Source organism: Eleutherodactylus coqui, chromosome 6, assembly GCF_035609145.1.
Source record: "Eleutherodactylus coqui strain aEleCoq1 chromosome 6, aEleCoq1.hap1, whole genome shotgun sequence".
Taxonomy (NCBI): domain Eukaryota; kingdom Metazoa; phylum Chordata; class Amphibia; order Anura; family Eleutherodactylidae; genus Eleutherodactylus; species Eleutherodactylus coqui.
In genome coordinates, this window is record NC_089842.1 from 93387434 (window position 1) to 93412193 (window position 24760).

A 24760-nucleotide genomic window follows, 5' to 3' on the forward strand; every position below is an offset into this window, starting at 1 on the left:
AAAAACAATTTCAAAAAGACTTCTTGGACCATTAGCAGTATTATACATGTTCAATTATTATCCACCCTTACCACAAGATGGAGCCAAAGATGCGGAAGAAGACACTGTAATTGGAGAGGCTGATCCAAGGAAAAGGGTTCCAACTCAGACAAAACGGGAAAGGAATGTGTGTTACTTGTACAGGTTTGTGTGTGCTGTGCCGAAGAACAGCCATTCAGAAATGCAGAGTACAGCAGTTGGGTGTCTATCAGTCTTTGCTAGCGCTCCATACAGTAGCAGTAAAAATATCCTTGTTTTTCAATTTTAAAAAAAAACTGTCTGATGGACAGCCGAATATGTCATCTTGATTTAGAGTTTCAATTCCTTTAGGGTAGGAAAGAAGTTTTACCCATGGATAGTGTAACATATTTACAATCTTTCGCAAGAAAGAAATATTTCCGAAGTTTCTAATTGGTATGTCAGGTATATGCAATGGAGTCAAGAGGGATAGCTGTCAGACACATGAGTGATGAGAGGACTATTGTCTGTCATGTATGTTTTAGGCTGTCAACAAGGCCCAGTGGAGAAGGCATCAGCCTCCGGAGCTGGGGATTGTGGGTTCAAGTCCCACCTGGGTCATTGGATTTTAAGGTGTTGACTGTTTGAAGCTCTATTGTTCATGAATCTAAAAGCTCAGTACCTTCCTACTCAGTTGAATTCTGAAACATATATAACTGTAAGCCACATTGTTGATCTTGCGAAACATACGAATCGGACTATAAGTAGCTTATAAACTAGTTTTTTCCCCTTAATTTAAATGTTGTGCAAGTCATTAATGAGAAGAACAACTCTTTAAATTACTCATGTTGGATTAACTGGTCTTGCCTTTTCATTACTCTTTATCTTCAAAAACAATTTCAAAAAGACTTCTTGGACCATTAGCAGTATTATACATGTTCAATTATTATCCACCCTTACCACAAGATGGAGCCAAAGATGCGGAAGAAGACACTGTAATTGGAGAGGCTGATCCAAGGAAAAGGGTTCCAACTCAGACAAAACGGGAAAGGAATGTGTGTTACTTGTACAGGTTTGTGTGTGCTGTGCCGAAGAACAGTCATTCAGAAATGCAGAGTGCAGCAGTTGGGTGTCTATCAGTCTTCGCTAGCGCTCCATACTGTAGCAGTAAAAATATCCTTGTTTTTCAATAAAAAAAAAAAAAACTGTCTGATGGACAGCCGAATATGTCATCTTGATTTAGAGTTTCAATTCCTTTAGGGTAGGAAAGAAGTTTTACCCATGGATAGTGTAACATGTTTACAATCTTCGCAAGAAAGAAATATTTCCGAAGTTTCTAATTGGTATGTCAGGTATATGCAATGGAGTCAAGAGGGATAGCTGTCAGACACATGAGTGATGAGAGGACTATTGTCTGTCACGTATGTTTTAGGCTGTCAACAAGGCCCAGTGGAGAAGGCATCAGCCTCCGGAGCTGGGGATTGTGGGTTCAACTCCCACCTGGGTCATTGGATTTTAAGGTGTTGACTGTTTGAAGCTCTATTGTTCATGAATCTAAAAGCTCAGTACCTTCCTACTCAGTTGAATTCTGAAACATATATAATTGTAAGCCACATTGTTGATCTTGCGAAACATACGAATCGGACTATAAGTAGCTTATAAACTAGTTCTTTTCCCCTTAATTTAAATGTTGTGCAAGTCATTAATGAGAAGAACAACTCTTTAAATTACTCATGTTGGATTAACTGGTCTTGCCTTTTCATTACTCTTTATCTTCAAAAACAATTTCAAAAAGACTTCTTGGACCATTAGCAGTATTATACATGTTTAATTATTATCCACCCTTACCACAAGATGGAGCCAAAGATGCAGAAGAAGACACTGTAATTGGAGAGGCTGATCCAAGGAACGGGGTTTCAACTCAGACAAAAAGGGAAAGGAATGTGTGTTACTTGTACAGGTTTGTGTGTGCTGTGCCGAAGAACAGCCATTCAGAAATGCAGAGTACAGCAGTTGGGTGTCTATCAGTCTTTGCTAGCGCTCCATACGGTAGCAGTAAAAATATCCTTGTTTTTCAATTTAAAAAAAAAACTGTCTGATGGACAGCCGAATATGTCATCTTGATTTAGAGTTTCAATTCCTTTAGGGTAGGAAAGAAGTTTTACCCATGGATAGTGTAACATATTTACAATCTTTCGCAAGAAAGAAATATTTCCGAAGTTTCTAATTGGTATGTCAGGTATATGCAATGGAGTCAAGAGGGATAGCTGTCAGACACATGAGTGATGAGAGGACTATTGTCTGTCACATATGTTTTAGGCTGTCAACAAGGCCCAGTGGAGAAGGCATCAGCCTCCAGAGCTGGGGATTGTGGGTTCAAGTCCCACCTGGGTCATTGGATTTTATGGTGTTGACTGTTTGAAGCTCTATTGTTCATGAATCTAAAAGCTCAGTACCTTCCTACTCAGTTGAATTCTGAAACATATATAATTGTAAGCCACATTGTTGATCTTGCGAAACATACGAATCGGACTATAAGTAGCTTATAAACTAGTTGTTTCCCCTTAATTTAAATGTTGTGCAAGTCATTAATGAGAAGAACAACTCTTTAAATTACTCATGTTGGATTAACTGGTCTTGCCTTTTCATTACTCTTTATCTTCAAAAACAATTTCAAAAAGACTTCTTGGACCATTAGCAGTATTATACATGTTCAATTATTATCCACCCTTACCACAAGATGGAGCCAAAGATGCGGAAGAAGACACTGTAATTGGAGAGGCTGATCCAAGGAAAAGGGTTCCAACTCAGACAAAACAGGAAAGGAATGTGTGTTACTTGTACAGGTTTGTGTGTGCTGTGCCGAAGAACAGTCATTCAGAAATGCAGAGTGCAGCAGTTGGGTGTCTATCAGTCTTCGCTAGCGCTCCATACGGTAGCAGTAAAAATATCCTTGTTTTTCAATTTAAAAAAAAAAAACTGTCTGATGGACAGCCGAATATGTCATCTTGATTTAGAGTTTCAATTCCTTTAGGGTAGGAAAGAAGTTTTACACATGGATAGTGTAACATGTTTACAATCTCCGCAAGAAAGAAATATTTCCGAAGTTTCTAATTGGTATGTCAGGTATATGCAATGGAGTCAAGAGGGATAGCTGTCAGACACATGAGTGATGAGAGGACTATTGTCTGTCACGTATGTTTTAAGCTATCAACAAGGCCCAGTGGCCTAATGGAGAAGGCATCAGCCTCCGGAGCTGGGGATTGTGGGTTCGAGTCCCACCTGGGTCATTGGATTTTAAGGTGTTGACTGTTTGAAGCTCTATTGTTCATGAATCTAAAAGCTCAGTACCTTCCTACTCCGTTGAATTCTGAAACATATATAATTGTAAGTCACATTGTTGATCTTGCGAAACATACGAATTGGACTATAAGTAGCTTATAAACTAGTTGTTTCCCCTTAATTTAAATGTTGTGCAAGTCATTAATGAGAAGAACAACTCTTTAAATTACTCATGTTGGATTAACTGGTCTTGCCTTTTCATTACTCTTTATCTTCAAAAACAATTTCAAAAAGACTTCTTGGACCATTAGCAGTATTATACATGTTTAATTATTATCCACCCTTACCACAAGATGGAGCCAAAGATGCAGAAGAAGACACTGTAATTGGAGAGGCTGATCCAAGGAAAGGGGTTTCAACTCAGACAAAAAGGGAAAGGAATGTGTGTTACTTGTACAGGTTTGTGTGTGCTGTGCCGAAGAACAGCCATTCAGAAATGCAGAGTACAACAGTTGGGTGTCTATCAGTCTTTGCTAGCGCTCCATACGGTAGCAGTAAAAATATCCTTGTTTTTCAATTTAAAAAAAAAACTGTCTGATGGACAGCCGAATATGTCATCTTGATTTAGAGTTTCAATTCCTTTAGGGTAGGAAAGAAGTTTTACCCATGGATAGTGTAACATATTTACAATCTTTCGCAAGAAAGAAATATTTCCGAAGTTTCTAATTGGTATGTCAGGTATATGCAATGGAGTCAAGAGGGATAGCTGTCAGACACATGAGTGATGAGAGGACTATTGTCTGTCACGTATGTTTTAGGCTGTCAACAAGGCCCAGTGGAGAAGGCATCAGCCTCCGGAGCTGGGGATTGTGGGATCAAGTCCCACCTGGGTCATTGGATTTTAAGGTGTTGACTGTTTGAAGCTCTATTGTTCATGAATCTAAAAGCTCAGTACCTTCCTACTCAGTTGAATTCTGAAACATATATAATTGTAAGCCACATTGTTGATCTTGCGAAACATACGAATCGGACTATAAGTAGCTTATAAACTAGTTGTTTTCCCCTTAATTTAAATGTTGTGCATGTCATTAATGAGAAGAACAACTCTTTAAATTACTCATGTTGGATTAACTGGTCTTGCCTTTTCATTACTCTTTATCTTCAAAAACAATTTCAAAAAGACTTCTTGGACCATTAGCAGTATTATACATGTTCAATTATTATCCACCCTTACCACAAGATGGAGCCAAAGATGCGGAAGAAGACACTGTAATTGGAGAGGCTGATCCAAGGAAAAGGGTTCCAACTCAGACAAAACAAGAAAGGAATGTGTGTTACTTGTACAGGTTTGTGTGTGCTGTGCCGAAGAACAGTCATTCAGAAATGCAGAGTGCAGCAGTTGGGTGTCTATCAGTCTTCGCTAGCGCTCCATACGGTAGCAGTAAAAATATCCTTGTTTTTCAATTTAAAAAAAAAAAACTGTCTGATGGACAGCCGAATATGTCATCTTGATTTAGAGTTTCAATTCCTTTAGGGTAGGAAAGAAGTTTTACCCATGGATAGTGTAACATGTTTACAATCTCCGCAAGAAAGAAATATTTCCGAAGTTTCTAATTGGTATGTCAGGTATATGCAATGGAGTCAAGAGGGATAGCTGTCAGAGACATGAGTGATGAGAGGACTATTGTCTGTCACGTATGTTTTAAGCTGTCAACAAGGCCCAGTGGCCTAATGGAGAAGGCATCAGCCTCCGGAGCTGGGGATTGTGGGTTCAAGTCCCACCTGGGTCATTGGATTTTAAGGTGTTGACTGTTTGAAGCTCTATTGTTCATGAATCTAAAAGCTCAGTACCTTCCTACTCAGTTGAATTCTGAAACATATATAATTGTAAGCCACATTGTTGATCTTGCGAAACATACGAGTCGGACTATAAGTAGCTTATAAACTAGTTGTTTCCCCTTAATTTAAATGTTGTGCAAGTCATTAATGAGAAGAACAACTCTTTAAATTACTCATGTTGGATTAACTGGTCTTGCCTTTTCATTACTCTTTATCTTCAAAAACAATTTCAAAAAGACTTCTTGGACCATTAGCAGTATTATACATGTTCAATTATTATCCACCCTTACCACAAGATGGAGCCAAAGATGCGGAAGAAGACACTGTAATTGGAGAGGCTGATCCAAGGAAAAGGGTTCCAACTCAGACAAAACGGGAAAGGAATGTGTGTTACTTGTACAGGTTTGTGTGTGCTGTGCCGAAGAACAGCCATTCAGAAATGCAGAGTACAGCAGTTGGGTGTCTATCAGTCTTTGCTAGCGCTCCATACAGTAGCAGTAAAAATATCCTTGTTTTTCAATTTAAAAAAAAAACTGTCTGATGGACAGCCGAATATGTCATCTTGATTTAGAGTTTCAATTCCTTTAGGGTAGGAAAGAAGTTTTACCCATGGATAGTGTAACATATTTACAATCTTTCGCAAGAAAGAAATATTTCCGAAGTTTCTAATTGGTATGTCAGGTATATGCAATGGAGTCAAGAGGGATAGCTGTCAGACACATGAGTGATGAGAGGACTATTGTCTGTCATGTATGTTTTAGGCTGTCAACAAGGCCCAGTGGAGAAGGCATCAGCCTCCGGAGCTGGGTATTGTGGGTTCAAGTCCCACCTGGGTCATTGGATTTTAAGGTGTTGACTGTTTGAAGCTCTATTGTTCATGAATCTAAAAGCTCAGTACCTTCCTACTCAGTTGAATTCTGAAACATATATAACTGTAAGCCACATTGTTGATCTTGCGAAACATACGAATCGGACTATAAGTAGCTTATAAACTAGTTTTTTCCCCTTAATTTAAATGTTGTGCAAGTCATTAATGAGAAGAACAACTCTTTAAATTACTCATGTTGGATTAACTGGTCTTGCCTTTTCATTACTCTTTATCTTCAAAAACAATTTCAAAAAGACTTCTTGGACCATTAGCAGTATTATACATGTTCAATTATTATCCACCCTTACCACAAGATGGAGCCAAAGATGCGGAAGAAGACACTGTAATTGGAGAGGCTGATCCAAGGAAAAGGGTTCCAACTCAGACAAAACGGGAAAGGAATGTGTGTTACTTGTACAGGTTTGTGTGTGCTGTGCCGAAGAACAGTCATTCAGAAATGCAGAGTGCAGCAGTTGGGTGTCTATCAGTCTTCGCTAGCGCTCCATACTGTAGCAGTAAAAATATCCTTGTTTTTCAATAAAAAAAAAAAAAACTGTCTGATGGACAGCCGAATATGTCATCTTGATTTAGAGTTTCAATTCCTTTAGGGTAGGAAAGAAGTTTTACCCATGGATAGTGTAACATGTTTACAATCTTCGCAAGAAAGAAATATTTCCGAAGTTTCTAATTGGTATGTCAGGTATATGCAATGGAGTCAAGAGGGATAGCTGTCAGACACATGAGTGATGAGAGGACTATTGTCTGTCACGTATGTTTTAAGCTGTCAACAAGGCCCAGTGGCCTAATGGAGAAGGCATCAGCCTCCGGAGCTGGGGATTGTGGGTTCAAGTCCCACCTGGGTCATTGGATTTTAAGGTGTTGACTGTTTGAAGCTCTATTGTTCATGAATCTAAAAGCTCAGTACCTTCCTACTCAGTTGAATTCTGAAACATATATAATTGTAAGCCACATTGTTGATCTTGCGAAACATACGAGTCGGACTATAAGTAGCTTATAAACTAGTTGTTTCCCCTTAATTTAAATGTTGTGCAAGTCATTAATGAGAAGAACAACTCTTTAAATTACTCATGTTGGATTAACTGGTCTTGCCTTTTCATTACTCTTTATCTTCAAAAACAATTTCAAAAAGACTTCTTGGACCATTAGCAGTATTATACATGTTCAATTATTATCCACCCTTACCACAAGATGGAGCCAAAGATGCGGAAGAAGACACTGTAATTGGAGAGGCTGATCCAAGGAAAAGGGTTCCAACTCAGACAAAACGGGAAAGGAATGTGTGTTACTTGTACAGGTTTGTGTGTGCTGTGCCGAAGAACAGCCATTCAGAAATGCAGAGTACAGCAGTTGGGTGTCTATCAGTCTTTGCTAGCGCTCCATACAGTAGCAGTAAAAATATCCTTGTTTTTCAATTTAAAAAAAAAACTGTCTGATGGACAGCCGAATATGTCATCTTGATTTAGAGTTTCAATTCCTTTAGGGTAGGAAAGAAGTTTTACCCATGGATAGTGTAACATATTTACAATCTTTCGCAAGAAAGAAATATTTCCGAAGTTTCTAATTGGTATGTCAGGTATATGCAATGGAGTCAAGAGGGATAGCTGTCAGACACATGAGTGATGAGAGGACTATTGTCTGTCATGTATGTTTTAGGCTGTCAACAAGGCCCAGTGGAGAAGGCATCAGCCTCCAGAGCTGGGGATTGTGGGTTCAAGTCCCACCTGGGTCATTGGATTTTAAGGTGTTGACTGTTTGAAGCTCTATTGTTCATGAATCTAAAAGCTCAGTACCTTCCTACTCAGTTGAATTCTGAAACATATATAACTGTAAGCCACATTGTTGATCTTGCGAAACATACGAATCGGACTATAAGTAGCTTATAAACTAGTTTTTTCCCCTTAATTTAAATGTTGTGCAAGTCATTAATGAGAAGAACAACTCTTTAAATTACTCATGTTGGATTAACTGGTCTTGCCTTTTCATTACTCTTTATCTTCAAAAACAATTTCAAAAAGACTTCTTGGACCATTAGCAGTATTATACATGTTCAATTATTATCCACCCTTACCACAAGATGGAGCCAAAGATGCGGAAGAAGACACTGTAATTGGAGAGGCTGATCCAAGGAAAAGGGTTCCAACTCAGACAAAACGGGAAAGGAATGTGTGTTACTTGTACAGGTTTGTGTGTGCTGTGCCGAAGAACAGTCATTCAGAAATGCAGAGTGCAGCAGTTGGGTGTCTATCAGTCTTCGCTAGCGCTCCATACTGTAGCAGTAAAAATATCCTTGTTTTTCAATAAAAAAAAAAAAAACTGTCTGATGGACAGCCGAATATGTCATCTTGATTTAGAGTTTCAATTCCTTTAGGGTAGGAAAGAAGTTTTACCCATGGATAGTGTAACATGTTTACAATCTTCGCAAGAAAGAAATATTTCCGAAGTTTCTAATTGGTATGTCAGGTATATGCAATGGAGTCAAGAGGGATAGCTGTCAGACACATGAGTGATGAGAGGACTATTGTCTGTCACGTATGTTTTAGGCTGTCAACAAGGCCCAGTGGAGAAGGCATCAGCCTCCGGAGCTGGGGATTGTGGGTTCAACTCCCACCTGGGTCATTGGATTTTAAGGTGTTGACTGTTTGAAGCTCTATTGTTCATGAATCTAAAAGCTCAGTACCTTCCTACTCAGTTGAATTCTGAAACATATATAATTGTAAGCCACATTGTTGATCTTGCGAAACATACGAATCGGACTATAAGTAGCTTATAAACTAGTTCTTTTCCCCTTAATTTAAATGTTGTGCAAGTCATTAATGAGAAGAACAACTCTTTAAATTACTCATGTTGGATTAACTGGTCTTGCCTTTTCATTACTCTTTATCTTCAAAAACAATTTCAAAAAGACTTCTTGGACCATTAGCAGTATTATACATGTTTAATTATTATCCACCCTTACCACAAGATGGAGCCAAAGATGCAGAAGAAGACACTGTAATTGGAGAGGCTGATCCAAGGAACGGGGTTTCAACTCAGACAAAAAGGGAAAGGAATGTGTGTTACTTGTACAGGTTTGTGTGTGCTGTGCCGAAGAACAGCCATTCAGAAATGCAGAGTACAGCAGTTGGGTGTCTATCAGTCTTTGCTAGCGCTCCATACGGTAGCAGTAAAAATATCCTTGTTTTTCAATTTAAAAAAAAAACTGTCTGATGGACAGCCGAATATGTCATCTTGATTTAGAGTTTCAATTCCTTTAGGGTAGGAAAGAAGTTTTACCCATGGATAGTGTAACATATTTACAATCTTTCGCAAGAAAGAAATATTTCCGAAGTTTCTAATTGGTATGTCAGGTATATGCAATGGAGTCAAGAGGGATAGCTGTCAGACACATGAGTGATGAGAGGACTATTGTCTGTCACATATGTTTTAGGCTGTCAACAAGGCCCAGTGGAGAAGGCATCAGCCTCCAGAGCTGGGGATTGTGGGTTCAAGTCCCACCTGGGTCATTGGATTTTATGGTGTTGACTGTTTGAAGCTCTATTGTTCATGAATCTAAAAGCTCAGTACCTTCCTACTCAGTTGAATTCTGAAACATATATAATTGTAAGCCACATTGTTGATCTTGCGAAACATACGAATCGGACTATAAGTAGCTTATAAACTAGTTGTTTCCCCTTAATTTAAATGTTGTGCAAGTCATTAATGAGAAGAACAACTCTTTAAATTACTCATGTTGGATTAACTGGTCTTGCCTTTTCATTACTCTTTATCTTCAAAAACAATTTCAAAAAGACTTCTTGGACCATTAGCAGTATTATACATGTTCAATTATTATCCACCCTTACCACAAGATGGAGCCAAAGATGCGGAAGAAGACACTGTAATTGGAGAGGCTGATCCAAGGAAAAGGGTTCCAACTCAGACAAAACAGGAAAGGAATGTGTGTTACTTGTACAGGTTTGTGTGTGCTGTGCCGAAGAACAGTCATTCAGAAATGCAGAGTGCAGCAGTTGGGTGTCTATCAGTCTTCGCTAGCGCTCCATACGGTAGCAGTAAAAATATCCTTGTTTTTCAATTTAAAAAAAAAAAACTGTCTGATGGACAGCCGAATATGTCATCTTGATTTAGAGTTTCAATTCCTTTAGGGTAGGAAAGAAGTTTTACACATGGATAGTGTAACATGTTTACAATCTCCGCAAGAAAGAAATATTTCCGAAGTTTCTAATTGGTATGTCAGGTATATACAATGGAGTCAAGAGGGATAGCTGTCAGAAACATGAGTGATGAGAGGACTATTGTCTGTCACGTATGTTTTAAGCTGTCAACAAGGCCCAGTGGCCTAATGGAGAAGGCATCAGCCTCCGGAGCTGGGGATTGTGGGTTCGAGTCCCACCTGGGTCATTGGATTTTAAGGTGTTGACTGTTTGAAGCTCTATTGTTCATGAATCTAAAAGCTCAGTACCTTCCTACTCCATTGAATTCTGAAACATATATAATTGTAAGTCACATTGTTGATCTTGCGAAACATACGAATTGGACTATAAGTAGCTTATAAACTAGTTGTTTCCCCTTAATTTAAATGTTGTGCAAGTCATTAATGAGAAGAACAACTCTTTAAATTACTCATGTTGGATTAACTGGTCTTGCCTTTTCATTACTCTTTATCTTCAAAAACAATTTCAAAAAGACTTCTTGGACCATTAGCAGTATTATACATGTTTAATTATTATCCACCCTTACCACAAGATGGAGCCAAAGATGCAGAAGAAGACACTGTAATTGGAGAGGCTGATCCAAGGAAAGGGGTTTCAACTCAGACAAAAAGGGAAAGGAATGTGTGTTACTTGTACAGGTTTGTGTGTGCTGTGCCGAAGAACAGCCATTCAGAAATGCAGAGTACAACAGTTGGGTGTCTATCAGTCTTTGCTAGCGCTCCATACGGTAGCAGTAAAAATATCCTTGTTTTTCAATTAAAAAAAAAAACTGTCTGATGGACAGCCGAATATGTCATCTTGATTTAGAGTTTCAATTCCTTTAGGGTAGGAAAGAAGTTTTACCCATGGATAGTGTAACATATTTACAATCTTTCGCAAGAAAGAAATATTTCCGAAGTTTCTAATTGGTATGTCAGGTATATGCAATGGAGTCAAGAGGGATAGCTGTCAGACACATGAGTGATGAGAGGACTATTGTCTGTCACGTATGTTTTAGGCTGTCAACAAGGCCCAGTGGAGAAGGCATCAGCCTCCGGAGCTGGGGATTGTGGGATCAAGTCCCACCTGGGTCATTGGATTTTAAGGTGTTGACTGTTTGAAGCTCTATTGTTCATGAATCTAAAAGCTCAGTACCTTCCTACTCAGTTGAATTCTGAAACATATATAATTGTAAGCCACATTGTTGACATTGCGAAACATACGAATCGGACTATAAGTAGCTTATAAACTAGTTGTTTTCCCCTTAATTTAAATGTTGTGCATGTCATTAATGAGAAGAACAACTCTTTAAATTACTCATGTTGGATTAACTGGTCTTGCCTTTTCATTACTCTTTATCTTCAAAAACAATTTCAAAAAGACTTCTTGGACCATTAGCAGTATTATACATGTTCAATTATTATCCACCCTTACCACAAGATGGAGCCAAAGATGCGGAAGAAGACACTGTAATTGGAGAGGCTGATCCAAGGAAAAGGGTTCCAACTCAGACAAAACAAGAAAGGAATGTGTGTTACTTGTACAGGTTTGTGTGTGCTGTGCCGAAGAACAGTCATTCAGAAATGCAGAGTGCAGCAGTTGGGTGTCTATCAGTCTTCGCTAGCGCTCCATACGGTAGCAGTAAAAATATCCTTGTTTTTCAATTTAAAAAAAAAAAACTGTCTGATGGACAGCCGAATATGTCATCTTGATTTAGAGTTTCAATTCCTTTAGGGTAGGAAAGAAGTTTTACCCATGGATAGTGTAACATGTTTACAATCTCCGCAAGAAAGAAATATTTCCGAAGTTTCTAATTGGTATGTCAGGTATATGCAATGGAGTCAAGAGGGATAGCTGTCAGAGACATGAGTGATGAGAGGACTATTGTCTGTCACGTATGTTTTAAGCTGTCAACAAGGCCCAGTGGCCTAATGGAGAAGGCATCAGCCTCCGGAGCTGGGGATTGTGGGTTCAAGTCCCACCTGGGTCATTGGATTTTAAGGTGTTGACTGTTTGAAGCTCTATTGTTCATGAATCTAAAAGCTCAGTACCTTCCTACTCAGTTGAATTCTGAAACATATATAATTGTAAGCCACATTGTTGATCTTGCGAAACATACGAGTCGGACTATAAGTAGCTTATAAACTAGTTGTTTCCCCTTAATTTAAATGTTGTGCAAGTCATTAATGAGAAGAACAACTCTTTAAATTACTCATGTTGGATTAACTGGTCTTGCCTTTTCATTACTCTTTATCTTCAAAAACAATTTCAAAAAGACTTCTTGGACCATTAGCAGTATTATACATGTTCAATTATTATCCACCCTTACCACAAGATGGAGCCAAAGATGCGGAAGAAGACACTGTAATTGGAGAGGCTGATCCAAGGAAAAGGGTTCCAACTCAGACAAAACGGGAAAGGAATGTGTGTTACTTGTACAGGTTTGTGTGTGCTGTGCCGAAGAACAGCCATTCAGAAATGCAGAGTACAGCAGTTGGGTGTCTATCAGTCTTTGCTAGCGCTCCATACAGTAGCAGTAAAAATATCCTTGTTTTTCAATTTAAAAAAAAAACTGTCTGATGGACAGCCGAATATGTCATCTTGATTTAGAGTTTCAATTCCTTTAGGGTAGGAAAGAAGTTTTACCCATGGATAGTGTAACATGTTTACAATCTTCGCAAGAAAGAAATATTTCCGAAGTTTCTAATTGGTATGTCAGGTATATGCAATGGAGTCAAGAGGGATAGCTGTCAGACACATGAGTGATGAGAGGACTATTGTCTGTCACGTATGTTTTAGGCTGTCAACAAGGCCCAGTGGAGAAGGCATCAGCCTCCGGAGCTGGGGATTGTGGGTTCAACTCCCACCTGGGTCATTGGATTTTAAGGTGTTGACTGTTTGAAGCTCTATTGTTCATGAATCTAAAAGCTCAGTACCTTCCTACTCAGTTGAATTCTGAAACATATATAATTGTAAGCCACATTGTTGATCTTGCGAAACATACGAATCGGACTATAAGTAGCTTATAAACTAGTTCTTTTCCGCTTAATTTAAATGTTGTGCAAGTCATTAATGAGAAGAACAACTCTTTAAATTACTCATGTTGGATTAACTGGTCTTGCCTTTTCATTACTCTTTATCTTCAAAAACAATTTCAAAAAGACTTCTTGGACCATTAGCAGTATTATACATGTTTAATTATTATCCACCCTTACCACAAGATGGAGCCAAAGATGCAGAAGAAGACACTGTAATTGGAGAGGCTGATCCAAGGAACGGGGTTTCAACTCAGACAAAAAGGGAAAGGAATGTGTGTTACTTGTACAGGTTTGTGTGTGCTGTGCCGAAGAACAGCCATTCAGAAATGCAGAGTACAGCAGTTGGGTGTCTATCAGTCTTTGCTAGCGCTCCATACGGTAGCAGTAAAAATATCCTTGTTTTTCAATTTAAAAAAAAAACTGTCTGATGGACAGCCGAATATGTCATCTTGATTTAGAGTTTCAATTCCTTTAGGGTAGGAAAGAAGTTTTACCCATGGATAGTGTAACATATTTACAATCTTTCGCAAGAAAGAAATATTTCCGAAGTTTCTAATTGGTATGTCAGGTATATGCAATGGAGTCAAGAGGGATAGCTGTCAGACACATGAGTGATGAGAGGACTATTGTCTGTCACATATGTTTTAGGCTGTCAACAAGGCCCAGTGGAGAAGGCATCAGCCTCCAGAGCTGGGGATTGTGGGTTCAAGTCCCACCTGGGTCATTGGATTTTATGGTGTTGACTGTTTGAAGCTCTATTGTTCATGAATCTAAAAGCTCAGTACCTTCCTACTCAGTTGAATTCTGAAACATATATAATTGTAAGCCACATTGTTGATCTTGCGAAACATACGAATCGGACTATAAGTAGCTTATAAACTAGTTGTTTCCCCTTAATTTAAATGTTGTGCAAGTCATTAATGAGAAGAACAACTCTTTAAATTACTCATGTTGGATTAACTGGTCTTGCCTTTTCATTACTCTTTATCTTCAAAAACAATTTCAAAAAGACTTCTTGGACCATTAGCAGTATTATACATGTTCAATTATTATCCACCCTTACCACAAGATGGAGCCAAAGATGCGGAAGAAGACACTGTAATTGGAGAGGCTGATCCAAGGAAAAGGGTTCCAACTCAGACAAAACAGGAAAGGAATGTGTGTTACTTGTACAGGTTTGTGTGTGCTGTGCCGAAGAACAGTCATTCAGAAATGCAGAGTGCAGCAGTTGGGTGTCTATCAGTCTTCGCTAGCGCTCCATACGGTAGCAGTAAAAATATCCTTGTTTTTCAATTTAAAAAAAAAAAACTGTCTGATGGACAGCCGAATATGTCATCTTGATTTAGAGTTTCAATTCCTTTAGGGTAGGAAAGAAGTTTTACCCATGGATAGTGTAACATGTTTACAATCTCCGCAAGAAAGAAATATTTCCGAAGTTTCTAATTGGTATGTCAGGTATATGCAATGGAGTCAAGAGGGATAGCTGTCAGACACATGAGTGATGAGAGGACTATTGTCTGTCACGTATGTTTTAAGCTGTCAACAAGGCCCAGTGGCCTAATGGAGAAGGCATCAGCCTCCGGAGCTGGGGATTGTGGGTTCAAGTCCCACCTGGGTCATTGGATTTTAAGGTGTTGACTGTTTGAAGCTCTATTGTTCATAAATCTAAAAGCTCAGTACCTTCCTACTCCGTTGAATTCTGAAACATATATAATTGTAAGTCACATTGTTGATCTTGCGAAACATACGAATCGGACTATAAGTAGCTTATAAACTAGTTGTTTCCCCTTAATTTAAATGTTGTGCAAGTCATTAATGAGAAGAACAACTCTTTAAATTACTCATGTTGGATTAACTGGTCTTGCCTTTTCATTACTCTTTATCTTCAAAAACAATTTCAAAAAGACTTCTTGGACCATTAGCAGTATTATACATGTTCAATTATTATCCACCCTTACCACAAGATGGAGTCAAAGGTGCGGAAGAAGACACTGTAATTGGAGAGGCTGATCCAAGGAAAAGGGTTCCAACTCAGACAAAAAGGGAAAGGAATGTGTGTTACTTCTACAGGTTTGTGTGTGCTATGCCGAAGAACAGCCATTCAGAAATTCAGAGTGCAGCAGTTGAGTGTCAATCAGTCTTCGCTAGCGCTCCATATGCTAGCAGTAAAAAAATCCTTGTTTTTCAATAAAAAAAAAAACTGCCAGATGGACAGCCGAATATGTCATCTTGATTTAGAGTTTCAATTCCTTTAGGGTAGGAAAGAAGTTTTACCCATGGATAGTGTAACATGTTTACAATTTTTCGCAAGAAAGAAATATTTCCGAAGTTTCTAATTGGTATGTCAGGTATATGCAATGGAGTCAAGAGGGATAGCTGTCGGACACATGAGTGATCAGAGGACTATTGTCTATCACGTATGTTTTAGCTTGTCGACAAGGCCCAGTGGCCTAATGGAGAAGGCATCAGCCTCCGGAGCTGGGGATTGTGGGTTCAAGTCCCACCTGGGTCATTGGATTTTAAAGTGTTGACTGTTTGAAGCTCTATTGTTCATGAATCTAAAAGCTTAGTACCTTCCTACTCAGTTGACTTCTAAAACATATATAATTGTAAGCCACATTGTTGATCTTGCGAAACATACGAATCGGATTATAAGTAGCTAATAAACTAGTTGTTTTCCCCTTAATTTAAATGTTGTGCAAATCATTAATGAAAAGAACAACTCTTTAAATTACTCATGTTGGATTAACTGGTCTTGCCTTTTCATTACTCTTTATCTTCAAAAACAATTTCAAAAAGACTTCTTGGACCATTAGCAGTATTATACATGTTCAATTATTATCCACCCTTACCACAAGATGGAGCCAAAGATGCGGAAGAAGACACTGTAATTGGAGAGGCTGATCCAAGGAAAAGGGTTCCAACTCAGACAAAAAGGGAAAGGAATGTGTGTTACTTCTACAGGTTTGTGTGTGCTATGCCGAAGAACAGCCATTCAGAAATGCAGAGTGCAGCAGTTGGGTGTCTATCAGTCTTCGCTAGCGCTCCATATGCTAGCAGTAAAAAAATCCTTGTTTTTCAATTTAAAAAAAAAACTGCCTCATGGACAGCCAAATATGTCATCTTGATTTAGAGTTTCAATTCCTTTAGGGTAGGAAAGAAGTTTTACCCATGGATAGTGTAACATGTTTACAATCTTTCGCAAGAAAGAAATATTTCCGAAGTTTCTAATTGGTATGTCAGGTATATGCAATGGAGTCAAGAGGGATAGCTGTCGGACACATGAGTGATCAGAGGACTATTGTCTATCACGTATGTTTTAGGTTGTCAACAAGGCCCAGTGGCCTAATGGAGAAGGCATCAGCCTCCGGAGCTGGGGATTGTGGGTTCAAGTCCCACCTGGGTCATTGGATTTTAAAGTGTTGACTGTTTGAAGCTCTATTGTTCATGAATCTAAAAGCTTAGTACCTTCCTACTCAGTTCACTTCTAAAACATATATAATTGTAAGCCACATTGTTGATCTTGCGAAACATACGAATCGGATTATAAGTAGCTAATAAACTAGTAGTTTTCCCCTTAATTTAAATGTTGTGCAAATTATTAATGAAAAGAACAACTCTTTAAATTACTCATGTTGGATTAACTGGTCTTGCCTTTTCATTACTCTTTATCTTCAAAAACAATTTCAAAAAGACTTCTTGGACCATTAGCAGTATTATACATGTTCAATTATTATCCACCCTTACCACAAGATGGAGTCAAAGGTGCGGAAGAAGACACTGTAATTGGAGAGGCTGATCCAAGGAAAAGGGTTCCAACTCAGACAAAAAGGGAAAGGAATGTGTGTTACTTCTACAGGTTTGTGTGTGCTATGCCGAAGAACAGCCATTCAGAAATTCAGAGTGCAGCAGTTGAGTGTCAATCAGTCTTCGCTAGCGCTCCATATGCTAGCAGTAAAAAAATCCTTGTTTTTCAATAAAAAAAAAAACTGCCAGATGGACAGCCGAATATGTCATCTTGATTTAGAGTTTCAATTCCTTTAGGGTAGGAAAGAAGTTTTACCCATGGATAGTGTAACATGTTTACAATTTTTCGCAAGAAAGAAATATTTCCGAAGTTTCTAATTGGTATGTCAGGTATATGCAATGGAGTCAAGAGGGATAGCTGTCGGACACATGAGTGATCAGAGGACTATTGTCTATCACGTATGTTTTAGCTTGTCGACAAGGCCCAGTGGCCTAATGGAGAAGGCATCAGCCTCCGGAGCTGGGGATTGTGGGTTCAAGTCCCACCTGGGTCATTGGATTTTAAAGTGTTGACTGTTTGAAGCTCTATTGTTCATGAATCTAAAAGCTTAGTACCTTCCTACTCAGTTGACTTCTAAAACATATATAATTGTAAGCCACATTGTTGATCTTGCGAAACATACGAATCGGATTATAAGTAGCTAATAAACTAGTTGTTTTCCCCTTAATTTAAATGTTGTGCAAATCATTAATGAAAAGAACAACTCTTTAAATTACTCATGTTGGATTAACTGGTCTTGCCTTTTCATTACTCTTTATCTTCAAAAACAATTTCAAAAAGACTTCTTGGACCATTAGCAGTATTATACATGTTCAATTATTATCCACCCTTACCACAAGATGGAGCCAAAGATGCGGAAGAAGACACTGTAATTGGAGAGGCTGATCCAAGGAAAAGGGTTCCAACTCAGACAAAAAGGGAAAGGAATGTGTGTTACTTCTACAGGTTTGTGTGTGCTATGCCGAAGAACAGCCATTCAGAAATGCAGAGTGCAGCAGTTGGGTGTCTATCAGTCTTCGCTAGCGCTCCATATGCTAGCAGTAAAAAAATCCTTGTTTTTCAATTTAAAAAAAAAACTGCCTCATGGACAGCCAAATATGTCATCTTGATTTAGAGTTTCAATTCCTTTAGGGTAGGAAAGAAGTTTTACCCATGGATAGTGTAACATGTTTACAATCTTTCGCAAGAAAGAAATATTTCCGAAGTTTCTAATTGGTATGTCAGGTATATGCAATGGAGTCAAGAGGGATAGCTGTCGGACACATGAGTGATCAGAGGACTATTGTCTATCACGTATGTTTTAGGTTGTCAACAAGGCCCAGTGGCCTAATGGAGAAGGCATCAGCCTCCGGAGCTGGGGATTGTGGGTTCAAGTCCCACCTGGGTCATTGGATTTTAAAGTGTTGACTGTTTGAAGCTCTATTGTTCATGAATCTAAAAGCTTAGTACCTTCCTACTCAGTTGACTTCTAAAACATATATAATTGTAAGCCACATTGTTGATCTTGCGAAACATACGAATCGGATTATAAGTAGCTAATAAACTAGTTGTTTTCCCCTTAATTTAAATGTTGTGCAAATCATTAATGAAAAGAACAACTCTTTAAATTACTCATGTTGGATTAACTGGTCTTGCCTTTTCATTACTCTTTATCTTCAAAAACAATTTCAAAAAGACTTCTTGGACCATTAGCAGTATTATACATGTTCAATTATTATCCACCCTTACCACAAGATGGAGCCAAAGATGCGGAAGAAGACACTGTAATTGGAGAGGCTGATCCAAGGAAAAGGGTTCCAACTCAGACAAAAAGGGAAAGGAATGTGTGTTACTTCTACAGGTTTGTGTGTGCTATGCCGAAGAACAGCCATTCAGAAATGCAGAGTGCAGCAGTTGGGTGTCAATCAGTCGTCGCTAGCGCTCCGTATGCTAGCAGTAAAAAAATCCTTGTTTTTCAATTAAAAAAAAAACTGCCCCATGGACAGCCGAATATGTCATCTTGATTTAGAGTTTCAATTCCTTTAGGGTAGGAAAGAAGTTTTACCCATGGATAGTGTAACATATTTACAATCTTTCGCAAGAAAGAAATATTTCCGAAGTTTCTAATTGGTATGTCAGGTATATGCAATGGAGTCAAGAGGGATAGCTGTCGGACACATGAGTGATCAGAGGACTATTGTCTATCACGTATGTTTTATGTTGTCAACAAGGCCCAGTGGCCTAATGGAGAAGGCATCAGCCTCGGGAGCTGGGGATTGTGGGTTCAAGTCCCACCTGGGTCATTGGATTTTAAAGTGTTGACTGTTTGAAGCTCTATTGTTCATGAATCTAAAAGCTCAGTACCTTCCTACTCAGTTGACTTCTGAAACATATATAACTGTAAGCCACATTGTTGATCTTGCGAAACATACGAATCGGATTATAAGTAGCTAATAAACTAGTTGTTTTCCCCTTAATTTAATTGTTGTGCAAATCATTAATGAGAAGAACAACTCTTTAAATTACTCATGTTGGATTAACTGGTCTTGCCTTTTCATTACTCTTTATCTTCAAAAACAATTTCAAAAAGACTTCTTGGACCATTAGCAGTATTATACATGTTCAATTATTATCCACCCTTACCACAAGATGGAGCCAAAGATGCGGAAGAAGACACTGTAATTGGAGAGGCTGATCCAAGGAAAAGGGTTCCAACTCAGACAAAAAGGGAAAGGAATGTGTGTTACTTCTACAGGTTTGTGTGTGCTATGCCGAAGAACAGCCATTCAGAAATGCAGAGTGCAGCAGTTGGGTGTCAATCAGTCGTCGCTAGCGCTCCGTATGCTAGCAGTAAAAAAATCCTTGTTTTTCAATTAAAAAAAAAACTGCCCCATGGACAGCCGAATATGTCATCTTGATTTAGAGTTTCAATTCCTTTAGGGTAGGAAAGAAGTTTTACCCATGGATAGTGTAACATATTTACAATCTTTCGCAAGAAAGAAATATTTCCGAAGTTTCTAATTGGTATGTCAGGTATATGCAATGGAGTCAAGAGGGATAGCTGTCGGACACATGAGTGATCAGAGGACTATTGTCTATCACGTATGTTTTATGTTGTCAACAAGGCCCAGTGGCCTAATGGAGAAGGCATCAGCCTCGGGAGCTGGGGATTGTGGGTTCAAGTCCCACCTGGGTCATTGGATTTTAAAGTGTTGACTGTTTGAAGCTCTATTGTTCATGAATCTAAAAGCTCAGTACCTTCCTACTCAGTTGACTTCTGAAACATATATAACTGTAAGCCACATTGTTGATCTTGCGAAACATACGAATCGGATTATAAGTAGCTAATAAACTAGTTGTTTTCCCCTTAATTTAATTGTTGTGCAAATCATTAATGAGAAGAACAACTCTTTAAATTACTCATGTTGGATTAACTGGTCTTGCCTTTTCATTACTCTTTATCTTCAAAAACAATTTCAAAAAGACTTCTTGGACCATTAGCAGTATTATACATGTTTAATTATTATCCACCCTTACCACAAGATGGAGCCAAAGATGCAGAAGAAGACACTGTAATTGGAGAGGCTGATCCAAGGAAAAGGGTTCCAACTCAGACTAAAAGGGAAAGGAATGTGTGTTACTTCTACAGGTTTGTGTGTGCTATGCCGAAGAACAGCCATTCAGAAATGCAGAGTGCAGCAGTTGGGTGTCTATCAGTCTTCGCTAGCGCTCCATATGCTAGCAGTAAAAAAATCCTTGTTTTTCAATTTAAAAAAAAAACTGCCTCATGGACAGCCAAATATGTCATCTTGATTTAGAGTTTCAATTCCTTTAGGGTAGGAAAGAAGTTTTACCCATGGATAGTGTAACATGTTTACAATCTTTCGCAAGAAAGAAATATTTCCGAAGTTTCTAATTGGTATGTCAGGTATATGCAATGGAGTCAAGAGGGATAGCTGTCGGACACATGAGTGATCAGAGGACTATTGTCTATCACGTATGTTTTAGGTTGTCAACAAGGCCCAGTGGCCTAATGGAGAAGGCATCAGCCTCCAGAGCTGGGGATTGTGGGTTCAAGTCCCACCTGGGTCATTGGATTTTAAAGTGTTGACTGTTTGAAGCTCTATTGTTCATGAATCTAAAAGCTTAGTACCTTCCTACTCAGTTCACTTCTAAAACATATATAATTGTAAGCCACATTGTTGATCTTGCGAAACATACGAATCGGATTATAAGTAGCTAATAAACTAGTAGTTTTCCCCTTAATTTAAATGTTGTGCAAATTATTAATGAAAAGAACAACTCTTTAAATTACTCATGTTGGATTAACTGGTCTTGCCTTTTCATTACTCTTTATCTTCAAAAACAATTTCAAAAAGACTTCTTGGACCATTAGCAGTATTATACATGTTCAATTATTATCCACCCTTACCACAAGATGGAGTCAAAGGTGCGGAAGAAGACACTGTAATTGGAGAGGCTGATCCAAGGAAAAGGGTTCCAACTCAGACAAAAAGGGAAAGGAATGTGTGTTACTTCTACAGGTTTGTGTGTGCTATGCCGAAGAACAGCCATTCAGAAATTCAGAGTGCAGCAGTTGAGTGTCAATCAGTCTTCGCTAGCGCTCCATATGCTAGCAGTAAAAAAATCCTTGTTTTTCAATAAAAAAAAAAACTGCCAGATGGACAGCCGAATATGTCATCTTGATTTAGAGTTTCAATTCCTTTAGGGTAGGAAAGAAGTTTTACCCATGGATAGTGTAACATGTTTACAATTTTTCGCAAGAAAGAAATATTTCCGAAGTTTCTAATTGGTATGTCAGGTATATGCAATGGAGTCAAGAGGGATAGCTGTCGGACACATGAGTGATCAGAGGACTATTGTCTATCACGTATGTTTTAGCTTGTCGACAAGGCCCAGTGGCCTAATGGAGAAGGCATCAGCCTCCGGAGCTGGGGATTGTGGGTTCAAGTCCCACCTGGGTCATTGGATTTTAAAGTGTTGACTGTTTGAAGCTCTATTGTTCATGAATCTAAAAGCTTAGTACCTTCCTACTCAGTTGACTTCTAAAACATATATAATTGTAAGCCACATTGTTGATCTTGCGAAACATACGAATCGGATTATAAGTAGCTAATAAACTAGTTGTTTTCCCCTTAATTTAAATGTTGTGCAAATCATTAATGAAAAGAACAACTCTTTAAATTACTCATGTTGGATTAACTGGTCTTGCCTTTTCATTACTCTTTATCTTCAAAAACAATTTCAAAAAGACTTCTTGGACCATTAGCAGTATTATACATGTTCAATTATTATCCACCCTTACCACAAGATGGAGCCAAAGATGCGGAAGAAGACACTGTAATTGGAGAGGCTGATCCAAGGAAAAGGGTTCCAACTCAGACAAAAAGGGAAAGGAATGTGTGTTACTTCTACAGGTTTGTGTGTGCTATGCCGAAGAACAGCCATTCAGAAATGCAGAGTGCAGCAGTTGGGTGTCTATCAGTCTTCGCTAGCGCTCCATATGCTAGCAGTAAAAAAATCCTTGTTTTTCAATTTAAAAAAAAAACTGCCTCATGGACAGCCAAATATGTCATCTTGATTTAGAGTTTCAATTCCTTTAGGGTAGGAAAGAAGTTTTACCCATGGATAGTGTAACATGTTTACAATCTTTCGCAAGAAAGAAATATTTCCGAAGTTTCTAATTGGTATGTCAGGTATATGCAATGGAGTCAAGAGGGATAGCTGTCGGACACATGAGTGATCAGAGGACTATTGTCTATCACGTATGTTTTAGGTTGTCGACAAGGCCCAGTGGCCTAATGGAGAAGGCATCAGCCTCCGGAGCTGGGGATTGTGGGTTCAAGTCCCACCTGGGTCATTGGATTTTAAAGTGTTGACTGTTTGAAGCTCTATTGTTCATGAATCTAAAAGCTTAGTACCTTCCTACTCAGTTGACTTCTAAAACATATATAATTGTAAGCCACATTGTTGATCTTGCGAAACATACGAATCGGATTATAAGTAGCTAATAAACTAGTTGTTTTCCCCTTAATTTAAATGTTGTGCAAATCATTAATGAAAAGAACAACTCTTTAAATTACTCATGTTGGATTAACTGGTCTTGCCTTTTCATTACTCTTTATCTTCAAAAACAATTTCAAAAAGACTTCTTGGACCATTAGCAGTATTATACATGTTCAATTATTATCCACCCTTACCACAAGATGGAGCCAAAGATGCGGAAGAAGACACTGTAATTGGAGAGGCTGATCCAAGGAAAAGGGTTCCAACTCAGACAAAAAGGGAAAGGAATGTGTGTTACTTCTACAGGTTTGTGTGTGCTATGCCGAAGAACAGCCATTCAGAAATGCAGAGTGCAGCAGTTGGGTGTCAATCAGTCGTCGCTAGCGCTCCGTATGCTAGCAGTAAAAAAATCCTTGTTTTTCAATTAAAAAAAAAACTGCCCCATGGACAGCCGAATATGTCATCTTGATTTAGAGTTTCAATTCCTTTAGGGTAGGAAAGAAGTTTTACCCATGGATAGTGTAACATATTTACAATCTTTCGCAAGAAAGAAATATTTCCGAAGTTTCTAATTGGTATGTCAGGTATATGCAATGGAGTCAAGAGGGATAGCTGTCGGACACATGAGTGATCAGAGGACTATTGTCTATCACGTATGTTTTATGTTGTCAACAAGGCCCAGTGGCCTAATGGAGAAGGCATCAGCCTCGGGAGCTGGGGATTGTGGGTTCAAGTCCCACCTGGGTCATTGGATTTTAAAGTGTTGACTGTTTGAAGCTCTATTGTTCATGAATCTAAAAGCTCAGTACCTTCCTACTCAGTTGACTTCTGAAACATATATAACTGTAAGCCACATTGTTGATCTTGCGAAACATACGAATCGGATTATAAGTAGCTAATAAACTAGTTGTTTTCCCCTTAATTTAATTGTTGTGCAAATCATTAATGAGAAGAACAACTCTTTAAATTACTCATGTTGGATTAACTGGTCTTGCCTTTTCATTACTCTTTATCTTCAAAAACAATTTCAAAAAGACTTCTTGGACCATTAGCAGTATTATACATGTTTAATTATTATCCACCCTTACCACAAGATGGAGCCAAAGATGCAGAAGAAGACACTGTAATTGGAGAGGCTGATCCAAGGAAAGGGGTTTCAACTCAGACAAAAAGGGAAAGGAATGTGTGTTACTTGTACAGGTTTGTGTGTGCTGTGCCGAAGAACAGCCATTCAGAAATGCAGAGTACAGCAGTTGGGTGTCTATCAGTCTTTGCTAGCGCTCCATACGGTAGCAGTAAAAATATCCTTGTTTTTCAATTAAAAAAAAAAACTGTCTGATGGACAGCCGAATATGTCATCTTGATTTAGAGTTTCAATTCCTTTAGGGTAGGAAAGAAGTTTTACCCATGGATAGTGTAACATATTTACAATCTTTCGCAAGAAAGAAATATTTCCGAAGTTTCTAATTGGTATGTCAGGTATATGCAATGGAGTCAAGAGGGATAGCTGTCAGACACATGAGTGATGAGAGGACTATTGTCTGTCACGTATGTTTTAGGCTGTCAACAAGGCCCAGTGGAGAAGGCATCAGCCTCCAGAGCTGGGGATTGTGGGTTCAAGTCCCACCTGGGTCATTGGATTTTAAGGTGTTGACTGTTTGAAGCTCTATTGTTCATGAATCTAAAAGCTCAGTACCTTCCTACTCAGTTG

At 38.6% G+C, this 24760-nt stretch overlaps 15 non-coding genes across 15 annotated transcripts; all 15 read left to right on the top strand.

The window, feature by feature from the left end:
• The first annotated feature begins 3214 nt into the window (after positions 1-3214).
• TRNAR-CCG (transfer RNA arginine (anticodon CCG)) lies at positions 3215-3287 on the top strand. The gene has a single exon. It is a non-coding gene; the product is annotated as a tRNA-Arg (tRNA).
• Positions 3288-4996: 1709 nt separating this feature from the next.
• On the top strand, positions 4997-5069 carry TRNAR-CCG (transfer RNA arginine (anticodon CCG)). The gene has a single exon. It is a non-coding gene; the product is annotated as a tRNA-Arg (tRNA).
• Positions 5070-6777: 1708 nt separating this feature from the next.
• On the top strand, positions 6778-6850 carry TRNAR-CCG (transfer RNA arginine (anticodon CCG)). Its single transcript has one exon. It is a non-coding gene; the product is annotated as a tRNA-Arg (tRNA).
• Positions 6851-10332: 3482 nt separating this feature from the next.
• TRNAR-CCG (transfer RNA arginine (anticodon CCG)) lies at positions 10333-10405 on the top strand. The gene has a single exon. It is a non-coding gene; the product is annotated as a tRNA-Arg (tRNA).
• Positions 10406-12114: 1709 nt separating this feature from the next.
• Positions 12115-12187, top strand: TRNAR-CCG (transfer RNA arginine (anticodon CCG)). The gene has a single exon. It is a non-coding gene; the product is annotated as a tRNA-Arg (tRNA).
• A 2594-nt stretch (positions 12188-14781) lies between these two features.
• On the top strand, positions 14782-14854 carry TRNAR-CCG (transfer RNA arginine (anticodon CCG)). The gene has a single exon. It is a non-coding gene; the product is annotated as a tRNA-Arg (tRNA).
• Positions 14855-15674: 820 nt separating this feature from the next.
• On the top strand, positions 15675-15747 carry TRNAR-CCG (transfer RNA arginine (anticodon CCG)). Its single transcript has one exon. It is a non-coding gene; the product is annotated as a tRNA-Arg (tRNA).
• Positions 15748-16569: 822 nt separating this feature from the next.
• Positions 16570-16642, top strand: TRNAR-CCG (transfer RNA arginine (anticodon CCG)). The gene has a single exon. It is a non-coding gene; the product is annotated as a tRNA-Arg (tRNA).
• An 821-nt stretch (positions 16643-17463) lies between these two features.
• Positions 17464-17536, top strand: TRNAR-CCG (transfer RNA arginine (anticodon CCG)). The gene has a single exon. It is a non-coding gene; the product is annotated as a tRNA-Arg (tRNA).
• Positions 17537-18358: 822 nt separating this feature from the next.
• TRNAR-CCG (transfer RNA arginine (anticodon CCG)) lies at positions 18359-18431 on the top strand. Its single transcript has one exon. It is a non-coding gene; the product is annotated as a tRNA-Arg (tRNA).
• Positions 18432-19252: 821 nt separating this feature from the next.
• Positions 19253-19325, top strand: TRNAP-CGG (transfer RNA proline (anticodon CGG)). The gene has a single exon. It is a non-coding gene; the product is annotated as a tRNA-Pro (tRNA).
• An 821-nt stretch (positions 19326-20146) lies between these two features.
• Positions 20147-20219, top strand: TRNAP-CGG (transfer RNA proline (anticodon CGG)). Its single transcript has one exon. It is a non-coding gene; the product is annotated as a tRNA-Pro (tRNA).
• A 1716-nt stretch (positions 20220-21935) lies between these two features.
• TRNAR-CCG (transfer RNA arginine (anticodon CCG)) lies at positions 21936-22008 on the top strand. The gene has a single exon. It is a non-coding gene; the product is annotated as a tRNA-Arg (tRNA).
• An 822-nt stretch (positions 22009-22830) lies between these two features.
• Positions 22831-22903, top strand: TRNAR-CCG (transfer RNA arginine (anticodon CCG)). Its single transcript has one exon. It is a non-coding gene; the product is annotated as a tRNA-Arg (tRNA).
• Positions 22904-23724: 821 nt separating this feature from the next.
• On the top strand, positions 23725-23797 carry TRNAP-CGG (transfer RNA proline (anticodon CGG)). The gene has a single exon. It is a non-coding gene; the product is annotated as a tRNA-Pro (tRNA).
• Positions 23798-24760: the final 963 nt, after the last annotated feature.